Genomic DNA, 13,670 nt, shown 5'->3' on the forward strand with positions numbered 1-13,670 from the left:
GAAAAGAAAAATCCAGAGACACCAAAACGGCAATTTATAGCCAAGCATGGTATACCTGAATCTAACTTATGAAAATGTGGCTAACATAAAGTCCCTTTCTATGCATGCGTCGGCTTATAACTAGCCGAGTGTAAACCCGGTATTACTATTATTGTTTTACTATAATAATAGTTAATAATATTAATTTACAAAGAGAGTTTAATTCATTTTGCATATTCTTAAGAATATTAAAGTACGTTTGAACTTAAATCCGAAATCAAATAATTTGTTTTATTGTTTCTAGAGAAGCATGAAGTTCTGTGGAAAATTATTAAATGTAAGATTTATTAATTGAAAATATAATACGAGTATTACGCTATTACTTATAACAACTTTTGTAATCCACTTTTTGTTTATATAACCTTTGTCTCTCAAATACCATAAAATAATTTTATTCGTCTTTCGGTTTAAGAAATTCATTTGCTTTATTGCTACTATAAATAGAAAGAGATGGTTAATAATATTGTTAGCAGCCCATTAAGGCAGTGTTCCACATTCCACACTGTGCATTATTTTCTGATCATAAGAAATTAATTTTTTTTAACTTTCGTATCTGAATTTTAGAATAGAGTATTAGAAAATTTTTTTGAAGTTATCCATTATGCCTATAACTAAATTCTATGACTTTTTCTGTTACTATATAGTATGTAAAACCAAATTTACAAAAATTGATTTAACTTTTATTAAACCATGTTGTAGATAAACTAACAGATCAAATATCCAGTAAAAGTAATGTAGTCAATATTAATTTTTTTAAAAAAACTAAGAATTTTTTTGAAGGAGCTGAAAAATAATAGAGGAGAGATTGTTTTGATAAATTTTATTAATGAAATAGAGATGTAGAAATTGTGTTAATTTTCATGTTAAAGTTTCCATGAAATGAAAATTAAAATAATTTATTAAATTTTTGCCATGCCATATTTATATATTTGTCAATTTATATTTTGCCATTTTTGCCAATTCCATTAAAATTTAATTGTTTTTAGCTACAAAAAAGACATGAAAGAAGGATTTATTTACATTTCTATTTCATTCAGAAATAACCTGTGGGGAAAATCTATTATTACAATTTCACTCATTCTTTAATTTATTATTTTATTTTTTTCATATTTTTATTAGATTATGATTTTATAGGTAATATTCTATCATTATTTGTTCAAAGAATATTCACAAAATTAAATAATTTGTTCAATGATTTGCGAATTTCGCATAACAGTCTGCAACTACAGCAAACTCGCATTATTAATTATAAACTCCACTGCATGAAAATAATTTGCATTGAATATTGTTTAAATAAATTTGCTTGCTGTATCAATTTTTCATTGTTTTTTTTTTCTTTAAACATTTTTTGAAAACAATTATTATCTTATTAATGAAGAGTCACTAATCTAATCCAAAATCATTTTACTTTCTTTTTAATTTCCGCCGTATTTTTAAATCGGATAATTTTATTGGAATGTCGTGACGGTGGTGGTATCCGGTAGAATGTCTTTCAAACCAAACGGAAGTAGCTGAAATTGCATGCAATTGTTGCGCAATGGATCAAGGTAAAGTTTATTTCAGTTGTTGCGTCAAGGTTATGATGATGAGCATTCAAGATTACCATTCCTGAATGATCATTCTTTTATGATGTTCATTTCATGTCTTAACATTTATTTAATAATCATTACGAATCATAAATTGTTACTTTAGTTTTCAAATAATGCTGCTTTTGCTTAATGAGGCCATATGGACAATAATTATCATTACCGACTAATTTTATATGAAAATATACCGCAAAACAAAAATTTCCAAATCTATTTCTTATAACTCACGAAAGGCTTGTTTAAAATGACCAAATTTTACAAGCATCTGAGCTCACTTAATTGAAGAATATAGATATGTTCTGGAATTCATGTAGTAGCCTTTTAAAAAATTTTTTAATGTTAGTTATTACATTAAATTTTATTTCAGTTAGTAATAATATTAAAGTTAACGTTGCCTAAATAAAAGTTGCATACACTTAGAAGAAGGTATTATTCTAAAAGTATAGAAATAAGTACGTAAACATAGATATATTCTGGAATTCGTATAGTACCATTTAAAATAATTGAGTTAGCACTGTTTATAATAAGTTTTATTTAAGTTTATATTAATATAAAATAAATTGCATAGATAAAAGTTAAACATTTAGAAAGGATATTATAGGTATAAAAGAGTATAAAGCAAACATTTAGAAAGGGTATTATAGGTATAAAAGAGTATAAAAGTTACAAACATTTAGAAAGGGTATTATAGATATGGAAGAGTATAAAAGTTACAACATTTAGAGAAATAAGAACATAGCGCAAAATATTCGTTAGCGCATTTCTATAGGTGAGAAATGTATGTTAATTACTTTCGCAAGCGAATTAAGAATGTGTTTTAGATATATAGATAGAGTGGCGAAGAACTGGATATTTTATTAGTAATTCTGGGGAGGTTTTTGACGACTCTTTACCATAACTGTCACTGGATGTCAAGATAACAGATTAATCATAGCAAAGACTAACCAGACATGTGTCCAGGGAGTATTTAGTCATAGAATTTTTTATGTATTTATATACCTGTATGGGATGAATTTATTTCTGGCAATTACAAGTAACATTCCAGTAATTTGATGTAAATTAAATTTGCCTTGGAACATACTCAGGGACTTCTTCGTTACCAGAAAGCACTATTAACAGCCTTTATGGCATTAGTATCAATAGTATTCGAAGTATCAATAAGTAGTATCAATAGTATTCGAAGTATCAATAAGTACTAATTAGTTCCGGAACAAAGAATAGATTTCTTTTTTATTGATTCCTTGTAATATATTTCTCAATAAAAAATATACAGTCTTGATTACATTGAGAACGAACTTATTTTTAGTATCAAAAATAAATGGTAACTAAAAAAATTAAACTTATATTGATTCAAAGAATTTTAATATAGATTATAATAAGCGTAAAGATTATAAAATTATTTTTTTAGTCGAGTAAAATTTGAAATCTCGGGTAATTCGTTTGAAAACTGCTTTCTGCATGTGCATTGAAATATTTGCGATCACATCAAACAATCGGTTAAAATATGTAATGTATCATACTTGCATAAATGGATGATATAATGCCAACAATTGCTAGAGAAAACTGATTCCTTGAATATAAATCTGAACAGATTAACAATGTGATGACAACATTTGCTCAAGAAAATTGATCTCGTGTATATAAATATAAACAGATTAACAAAATAATACCAACAATTGCGCCAGGAAACTGATTCCGTGAATATAATTATGAATGTATTAATAATATCATTAGGACCAGTGATAATCACCAAATACGAAATAAGCCAATAAAGCATCTGATTTTGAATTTTTTTTCAAGGATTTTTATGGGTAACATTCAGTAAATTTGGCAGCAAATCATATTTGAGATGATTTAGCTAAATAAAATAAAATAAAGCTAAACAGTTTTATTAGTGACAAGGGTACATGTTGAGAAAAAAAAATTCGATAAGGAAAAAAACCTCAGATGTCTAGAAAAAGAAGTGAACTTTGATATTTCAAAGAATGGACCCTATAAACAATTCATAAAGAAATTTCAACAAACCACGAAAGTGACGTAAAATCATGATCACTGCTGGAGCTAACAAAAAATGAGACAGTAAATTGTGAGAATATAAATCTTAAAAAACACAAGAAAATGTGATTTCCCATTTTTTTCGTAGTATGTAAATGAAAGAATTCACTGCAGAATTTTATGCGATGTTCTTGCAGAAAGATAAGAATAAAAACACTACACAGTAGTCGCAGTAAATCATGAAATTATTCAAGTTGAATGTACAATCAAAATTTAAATTTTGAATTTACAAAAGAAAAAGAAAATACGCCTCCTGAAAAAAATCTGTTTAATGTTATTGCTAACTGCACGCTGTAACATACTTATGAAGATAAGAAATGAAATGATATGCAATTCTCTATTTGTATTCATCATGCGTATATATATTGCATTCATTGCAGAAATAGCAGAGCTGTGCTTTCAGTATTAATTTGATATAATTTTATTAAAAATCAATCATATATTTCAGTCTTTAGGTGAATCAGTTAAAACACAGAACTTGTGATCCTATGCAGTAGTTTTACATTTTGCTACTTTTAGTGATGTATCTAGTAAAGACAATTGTCAGTTTGAATCATTTAAAACAATTCCCGACTACCCATATTGTATAATGGAGGGAAGAGAAGAAAATTGTTTACAGAACAATTAAAAATATATACATATTTGTCAATATTATTACAAGAAATAAATATAGTCCTTTGATGGTTGTTTAAGATAGTTATTATTAATGTCAGTCATATGAATGGTTATTTATGAAAACTTGAAGAGCAGAAAGAACGAAATTTATTATTCCAACAAGTTCATTTGAATGTTCTAAGATGCTAGATTTGTTTAATTTTATATTTGAAAAAAAAAAAAAACTTGAGTGATACTTTATTAAGATGAAACAGGAATATACAAATTCTATATGCACCTTTTAACAAAACAATCTCTGATTTAAAAACAACGTCGTAGTAGTATGGAGTGAATTTTCAAGAGATCTTCAAGCTAGGTATGAAATAGCTGGGAAATATGTGTATTTAACATTTCTCTATCGAATTAAATAAATACTTCTGGTTCAATCTTTGGTTTTAAGGCTTTACGATATAAGTTTATGTTGTTCGTGGCGTTAAAGTTTCTTTTTATAAAACCTGATCAATAAAATCATTTAAAATCCTATAAATTCTGAAGGGTGTGTCGTATAGCCAGAAAATAACGTATGCCATTAGCAAAGTGGCTATGCTGAAAATAAGTTATAAATCCCCTAGCAGCGGAATAAGGAAGTTACAATAAATAACTAAAAAAATAACGAAAATCGTCGAAAAAGTCCAATTAAAAAAATTCTCTAAACCGTGATCAAAACACAGGAAAAAATTTCGTGGAGTTATCTGAAAAGTTGGAGGAAATATTTACGATTAAATTTATGAAGTTTCTGTGACTTGAAAAAGGATTCGTTCTAAATTGAAAAAATGTTTTCTCCTGTTTGTCATACAGCCTTTCCGAAACAAGCAACGATGAAGTGAAATTTAAGTAATGAGGTAAGTAAACAAAAATAATTATTTAAAAAAAAATCTGAAAATGCATTGATGACGAGGGGGGGAGGGATTTGAGGATCATCTTTTAATTTTAGACACTCTTTTTTAAGTGATGGAAAATTCATAATTTCAATCGCAAATATCTCCGCCCATTGTACAGATAACTGAATGAAATTTTTTCAAGTGTTTTTATTATGATATACATTTTTTACATTCCTTTAGTATGTACATTTTTCTAACTGGACTTTTTGGCCCGATCTCCTTTATTTTTTGAGTTATTTTCGAGCATCTTTATTTTTACGCTAAGGCTGCTATAACCTGTCGCAGTAAATTCAATATAATCACTGCGTTAGTTGTACACTTTAATTTTGTGGCTGAATTTAAAGATCTTGGAAAGACTTCATTGATCCCCCTGATATTGATATGTTCTAATAAATAAATATTAGCAAACCTATCGTCCATTAAAAAGTGAAATAAGGTGTTTATTCCTCTAAGATATGCACGCCAATTAATCAGGTTTATATTTGGACATAGGCGGCGTCCTGCATAGAGGTAGCGCGTCTTCCCCGTGATCTGGGCGTCCTTGGTTCGAGTCCCGGTTCGGGTGTGGTTGTTCTTCACCTGTTCTATCTGCGAGATGTGTAAATGTGCCCCCTTTGTAAAAAGGGGTTGTGCAAGCGAATGTGATGCGTGAGTAGCTAAGACGTTCTCTTTGCCTTAGTTGGCGCTATTAAAACAGGAGACTCTCCCTTGGCTTAAAATCGCTAACTTCGTCAGTGAGCTTGTCCATGACAAATGCCATTATATACAACAACAACAATATTTGGACATCGTATTTCATATTTGAAGATAATTCAAAATTTAAAGACATTTATACATGAGAATTAAACACGTTTGTTTATAGAAAAAAATTGCTGCAAAACTCTGTATTTATTTTCACATTTCCTTCGATTCAGTATTCAGATTTCGGAGTGGAATAAGATATGGCATTAGATGTCCTGTCACTTCCTGCATGAAAACTATACTATTGTTTTATACACGAATGATAGATGAAAAAAAATTATCAAAAAAAAATCTTGGATAATGTCTATCAGTTAGTACCAGCACAATTTTTATGTTTGAATAGCTCATTTTTACAAAAATATCATCCTTTTGAATATATTTTCAAGAATTAAGAAATTAACGTGACTATTGCTTATTTCCAACTTATTTTATTCTTTCAGAACAATAGTTCAGTCTATATTGGAATTGAATTTCACAGTATTAGAATATCCGATTTAACCAACAATAAGACTATGTACTTTCGTAGACATCTTATTGTTGGCATTTTACTTGTCAATCACATTATTCTTGTATCCAAAGACAGGGAAAATTGGAGGAGATTCTGCTTACATTACTGATCAGATCTCAAGACTTGTGTTGAGCATATTTCATATTTAAAACTTACTTACTGTGGACGCAAAAAAGAAAAATACATATATCATGTATAGAATTCATGTGTACAATCTCTTTATGAACCAGCGAGAGTGATCTCCCTTCAACTTTTTCGCCAAATCTCTAATAATCTTGTATTGCCAGAATTAATCTACTCGTCAATAGTTAACTTTTGGCGTGAATTTAGCAATTTTTCCTAAATCTATCGTGTTATCTTTCGTGAGTTATTTGGCGATTCATCCTTTGCATGCGTTCATAGTATCAAAAAAACAATGCTGTGTTTTAGATGTTTTTCTCAACCGCTGAAACAAATATTTGACACAAAACTGCACTTGTTAAATTTAAAAATTACATATCAAATTTGATATTTAGAAATCATCGTGTGTTTTAATTTTTAGTGGATTTGAATTGAGCGAGGATACTAGGACCTTGTGGTTCGCAGCCCAGTAATAAGACCACAATATAAAAGCAATTGCCCGTCTTTCGTAGCTGTTAACTGGCTTATAAGCGCTTCACCACAGATTATTGCTTTTGCATCTTTTTGAAAGAAAAGACCAACAAACGATCAACACGTAATTGTATTTGGCTCAAACTTTGACCCTATAGATGGGTAGATACCTGTTTGTCTGTGCATCGAATCTTATTATCAAGCTCTCTTCATTTTGCATTTATCGTGTTAACTTATATTCAAACAGCCGAACTGACGGACTTTGTCTGAAAAGCTTCTGTTCAAAATTTGGAATAAATATGCGAATTTTGTGTAAGGACAGTATACCAATTTTCAACCGTCTAGTTCAAAGCGTTTTTTAGTTATCTTTGTCACAGGCAGATTGACGGACATTTTCCACAAATGTGCCTTTCTAATTCTGGGAGATCTAAAACGTGGAGACTCATCAAAATTTCTAGTTCGAATTTTTTCACAATTACTTTACTTTTTCTATACCACGTGTACAAGGAAGCAAAAAGGCCGAAATGTGCAATCCAGTATCGACCTGAATTAATTAAATCGTTATTAATTATTTTAAAAGCTATTTTGTGTATAAAACTCCTACACAAACTGATTATTATTGCATTTATAATGTGTTTCTATGTTTTATACAAATTAGAACAATATATATATTTTTCTTATTTCTCCGTTTTCGTTGGTTCCCAAAGATCCATTTAGAAAAATTTAACGCACTCAAAAATATGTTCATGTTCATGCATAATGTCTTGTTCTGGTTTTTAAGATGAACAAAAAAATTTATTTCAATTCTGAAATTATTAAAACATTAGTTGCTATAATTAAATACAAGACGATTCAAATTAAAGTATTTCTAATTGAGAGGGTTTTGCTAGAGATAAGATAATGTCATCATATTTGACAAATATATTATATCAGGCCATTATATTACATGAGACTGAGGGGGGGATGTGCCCAAACAAAGGCAGGTAAGTGAAAATGAGGCGCTGCAATTAATTTAAGTTAAGTAAAATGTAACAAAGTACAGCCAATAAAAAACTGAATATGAGGTTCATACGATAATTAAATTTATTAATAAATTTCTTTATATACAAGGCATGCAAACTAATTGAAATTTTGAATATTTGCAGTATTTGAGAACTAAATATGCATAAAATGTTGGATAAAGGGTCATCGTAACAAAAAGAGGTTAACAGTTTCTAAACATTCTCAAATTGTTACATCATGATGTCACACTGTTTCACTTGTTGGTCTGAAGCAAGATGCGCATATTTAAAACCACCTGCGAAACTTTTGTGTGCCATTTCTTACGTTTGGATTGTAACTAAAAGATTGATTAAGATTGACAGTTTTTGTGCAAAAAAAAAGTAATAATTTAGTTAATTATGGACACCTGGTATTTTATTCTTTATTGGTTCGTTTACCTTACATTCTCTTAACCAATTTCAGCGCTTCATTTTCACCTACCGGCCTCCGTTTAAAATAATTTTTATGCATCAATCGATTTTTCATGATCTGATATATATATGTAAACATTATTTTATGTGAAGCAGAAGGCAGGTTCGAAGACATAGAAGAGACATTTCACATTTTTAAATTTATTTTAATCCATTCTGGGAAGGCAATTTATTTACAAACAGGCGTGGTCAGAACACGTCCACAACAGTGCGGAACAAAAGCAGAAGTATAGAAGGAATGAAATAAATGATCACTAATCTTATATAACATGGGATTTCCGGCCACGTGTCAATTCAAATACACGTGTTGACCTTGAGAAGGACAAGGGAAGGATCATTTTCACTCGACACGTGGAACTGATGGCGCATCATTTTTAAAGTTCCAGTTGAATTAATTAAACAGAAAGTGGAATTGGATCAGGAAATAAGAGAATGAAGTTACTATGGGCTAAATTAAGATAAAGCTTTGGAAATTAATTTGGTTTAAATTAAGAGTTTAAAATATCATTAGATATATATATAATATCCTTTAGGTCTGTGGACATTACATTCATTGCTTCTATCGCCAAAGTTTTCCAAATAGTGTACCTGTATCTATTTATTTCTTTGTAGAATATGAATGAATATTTATCACATTAATAAAATTCTATGAAATTTGATCATGATATTGTGGTTGCAACTTATTCATAATATTGCGGTTAAAATTTAATCCTAATTTTGTGGTTGACTTTTTATGGTTTCTCTGATGGAAAAAGAAATATTATGCAACACAAGAAATTTTATCGTTTCGAAATCTCAAAACATTTAAAAACTATAAAATCTATACTAATTGTCTTAAAAAATAAATTGAAAATTCGTAATTGTTAGATCTAAACAAAAGTTTCAAAAATTTGCAAGCTCTTACTAACTTTTGAAATTGATAGATTATGACCTGCGACAAATGAGCAATAAATAAATAAATAAATAAAAAATTGGGGGAAACACAAATTTAACGAATTAAATAGCGCAGAGTCTTATATATCAGTTTTCTAAGACAAGAGCCGCAACATTTAGTGATCGCGGATATAATGAAAAATTGATTCTGCTTATCAAAATAGTGAGAAACGGTTTCTCCTTTATCTAAATACATATAAAATCTGCCTGTTCTAGTGATCAATCCCGATGTCAAGTGTTTCAGTATGGGAATTTTAATAGGACTAATCTAGAGGATGATCCTGATTCATTGAAAAGTCAGCAGACATTAGGAAGAAGACTATAAAGCCTGAATAAACGTTAACGTAATTTGGAAGACAACTAAAAAAATTAATGGAAGGAGCAATATGCCATGTAAGGATGATTGAAAGAGATGGCAGCATGAAGACAATGACGATGAAGAGAACTAGGAGGAAAACCCATCAGCAACCCACGGAATTCTACAAGCCCTTCGATCCTTAAGAAGATCAATCCAATTCCATGCGTGCAATATGTTGAAAAATAAAACTTCCAAAATGAAAACTAGAAATCTAGTGCGGCTTTTACAAGATAACGAAAATTTGATATCCCCAGATCGATGCCCAGAATAAATTTTTATCTCCTTTTCACCCCTTAAATTTTTGTCTCTTTTTTATTCCATTTTTATTATATCCTTAAAAGACCGAGCAATCATTTCCTGTTTTGAAAATTAACTTTTCATTGATCGGTTCGAAAATTATTTCTCTGAGTGCAAGCAAATAAAAAATTGGAGATCCATCAATGTGAATGAATTTTGTTAGGCAAGAAAAAGAATCTATCTAAATACAGACCGAAATTCGTATCAATATCCGAGCATATCAAACAGAATTTAATCAATTTGACACTACAAAAGGGCATGAAAAATGTAATTCTAGACGAATAACTGAATTTTTTTAATTAATTACCAGTTAAATTTTAATGGAAATTAATTTTATTAATGTCCATTAATCATGCATTTTATTTGCTTTGATTCCAAGTGAATATCGTCACCTGATAGTAAACTTTTAAAAAAAGTAGTTTCAAGACTTCATTATATTTATGATAATGAATTGCAAATGAAAAATATTTGCAATAAAGATTAATTTTTAGTACACTAATGAATATTTTTTTATAAAACATTTTTTTGTTCCGGTTACTCTGTCCTCTATATGCACAACGGATTTCAAAATCAAACAGATTTGGTGGATTTCACGTGAAATTCTTAAACTTGAATGAACTCTCTTAAAATATCTCACTTATTCTCTGACCACAGATTGTGATATTACGCTTTATGTATGACATTATGTTTTTCAAGAAACTTTTGAATTCGCATTTCAAGAAACTTTTGAATTCGTAATCATCGTAAAATTCATTCAAAATACAAATCTAAGAATTATAATTAATAATTAACATAATAATGCTAATATTATGTACTTTAGCAAATGTCACGCTAATGAAACTAGGGTAGTTTAGTGATAAGGTCACGGCTTCTGAAGTCCAAGGTTTAAGTTCGAAACTCAATTTCGCCGTAGTACCGCAGAGCAAGTAAGCTATCGCACGCTAAAACCTTCTGGAATATTCTCCCATAGTTATAGCGAAGCTGTTTACAAAGTTCATTCCAAAATAGTCTTAGTATTGTTTCAAAATGAGATACAAATATAACTAGACTAAAGTAGATTAAACAGCAAAAGTAGTTCATCGTATAATGTATCGTAATAAATGTTTATCTTAGATAAGTAAAGAAGAGAAACAAAAATTACAAAATTGATAGATAGAATTTTATAGATGTAATATTTCATGTACAAGTTCTATGGAGTTGTATATTACTGTAATTTTAGAATTTTAATACCAATGACATTTTATCATTTATAAATTATTTTTTCTTACACCATTAATTATTTTTTTATTTTAGAATTTTAATATGAATTACATTTTGGCATTTATAAATTATTTTTTCATACATATTTTTAGTCTGCAATCGATAAACTTACTACAAATCATTATTATTATTATTATTTCTAAATTATGGGTACAACATTTTTCCAAAGCAATTTAAAATTAACTTTAACGGCGACAGGAATATTAATAATTGATGAAATGGAAGTTTGCCCTGTAAAATAAGTATTATGATCTTTATTTAATGGCTATTATTATAGCGACATAACTAAAAATTTGTTATCTGGTTCTGCTACAGTAAGTTGAAGAATTTTGTAATTGCCGGAGAAGACTACATTCAGCAATATAAAATTATTTTGTAGAAAAGACTTTCAAGTTACTCCTTAATTTTCAGCTTTTCAAATTTTTTTATAAGACTTCTAAACTTTATGGCAAAATGTTTAGTTAAATACTACTTTTAATAATTTTTAACCATTAATTTTTCATAGAAATATCATTTACTATTTCGTACGAATCATTTACGAATCGTAAATAATTCGTATTTATTTCTGTGTCGAATTATAAATATAACAAGTATTAAATTAATCCATAGGTCAGTCCAACAACACATTTCCAAAGAAGATGCCATCTAATTAGACGTAATCTTCTAATTAGATGACATATAACGAATGAAGAAAACTATAAAATTATTGATAAACTTTTTTAGATTTGTTTAAATGTGATTGTTTGGAGACTACTTATTAAAAATTTTCTATTTTATCAGCAATCAGCGGATATCGAGTCTTATGCTCTTCATTTAATGCAAAATTGTGATCTTGTTAATTTTGTTCAGTAAAACACTTAATTATTCAAACTGTTATCCATTTCCGGATCGTCATATTTCTGGAGCGAAACGTTTTTCGAGCATAAATCTACTTAAATATAGAAAGGAATTGCCGATTTTATTCCTAAATTGAAATTAATTTATCGCCAAAATGTAATATCATTTTCACCGAATTGTGGGAAACTTTCTCCAGAAATTCGCAAACAGGATGGTAATAGAAACTATAGATTCTTAAATTTTTTTTAAGTTGTTATTGAAACTCTCATTTAAAATTTCAAAAGATTATAAATATATTTAAAAAAACAACTTATATTTAAGAATGACTAAAATCGCTTTTTTTTTTTAATTTTATAATCGTAACCATTTTAACAATTAGAATAGATAATGAAAATGTCGTGGAATTTATTAAAATACTTTTGAGCGAAACAAAAATACATTTTAATAGTATGCCAAAAGAAAAAAAAAAAGCATATGGGTAAAATGTCGAAAAAGTGTATTTCATTATTCAAGTTGCTCTCGTGCTTTTTTCTGTAAATAATATTTTAATAAACATAACTCAAAAAGTAGTTCTTTATGAAATAATTTTTCTACCCTAATATTCGAAACTTAAGAAATTGTGCACTTTCATCAAACTATTTATGTATCGGTCATCATAATACATAATACCAATCATAATACAGCAAACTTGTTACTTACATCATTCTTTTCCTGTCATGATTAGAGAGGAAATCTTTCTATGCACACCTGTTGTGATTAGAACACCAAGTACAAATGACCTTTTAACGATACCAACCACAGGTACAAGTCGTTTTCGCTCTATTCGATAGGGAAGCGCGGGACTTTCCAGAGCTGGAAGATGCCGGCACCGCCGAGACAACAGAACATCCGGACTGCGCTATTGTTCGGAGTTATACCTCCCTTTATTTCGCCGTTGTATTTTGATGATTCATACGAGTAACGAACAGGCAAGATGTTTTTATCACTGTAGCTCCGAGGGGATGTTTAGAAAGTAACGCAGGTTGCTACGGCGGAAGTGACGATAAGATTATCAATGGACTCAAGAGAAATGAAGTGGAAGGCCTCTTATGGTTATTTTGGGGAAAAAGATACGACGGAGCTCATTTTGGTCATTTTTAATGATAGCCTTTGGTCCTTGTCATTAATTATAATCTAAATATTTCGTGATGTGATCGTGGGTTTCTTTTAATATAATAAGTAGGTGACCAGTACTTCTACTAATTGTCATTAACAAAATTGTTTTCAATATTTGATGAGAAAATAAAGAGATAGTCATAGTTTTTTTTTCTTCTGGTCAATGTTTGTGTATCATAGTTATTAAGTTAGGTGAATACGTGAAAAGTTGAGTTTGGACTGGTCAATTTATCGAATAATTTTTTATTCAATTTTCTTAATTTCTGAGCAGTTTTTATTATAAAACTCTTGAAATTTTTGTTA

General features: G+C 29.0%; 3 protein-coding genes across 4 annotated transcripts in view; 1 reads left to right on the plus strand and 2 right to left on the minus strand.

Moving 5' to 3' along the window:
- The window catches only part of LOC129976655 (G-protein coupled receptor Mth2-like), a 75,378-nt gene that overhangs the window by 26,391 nt on the left and 35,317 nt on the right, over positions 1 to 13,670 (minus strand). The gene's annotated exons all lie outside the window — the stretch shown is intronic.
- The window catches only part of LOC129976663 (GTP-binding protein 8-like), a 163,814-nt gene that overhangs the window by 10,251 nt on the left and 139,893 nt on the right, over positions 1 to 13,670 (plus strand). The window lies entirely within an intron of this gene.
- The window catches only part of LOC129976657 (G-protein coupled receptor Mth2-like), a 30,122-nt gene that overhangs the window by 4,080 nt on the left and 12,372 nt on the right, over positions 1 to 13,670 (minus strand). The window contains exon 1 of one of the 2 annotated variants that reach the window (XM_056090344.1): positions 12,912 to 13,089. The exons of the other annotated variant lie outside the window; for it this stretch is intronic. The gene's annotated coding sequence lies outside the window, so the exon portion shown is untranslated. Of the gene's footprint in view, positions 1 to 12,911; positions 13,090 to 13,670 lie in introns of those variants that run through there. 2 annotated transcript variants of the gene reach the window in all.

The sequence above is a fragment of the Argiope bruennichi genome, chromosome 7 (assembly GCF_947563725.1).
Source record: "Argiope bruennichi chromosome 7, qqArgBrue1.1, whole genome shotgun sequence".
NCBI lineage: Eukaryota > Metazoa > Arthropoda > Arachnida > Araneae > Araneidae > Argiope > Argiope bruennichi.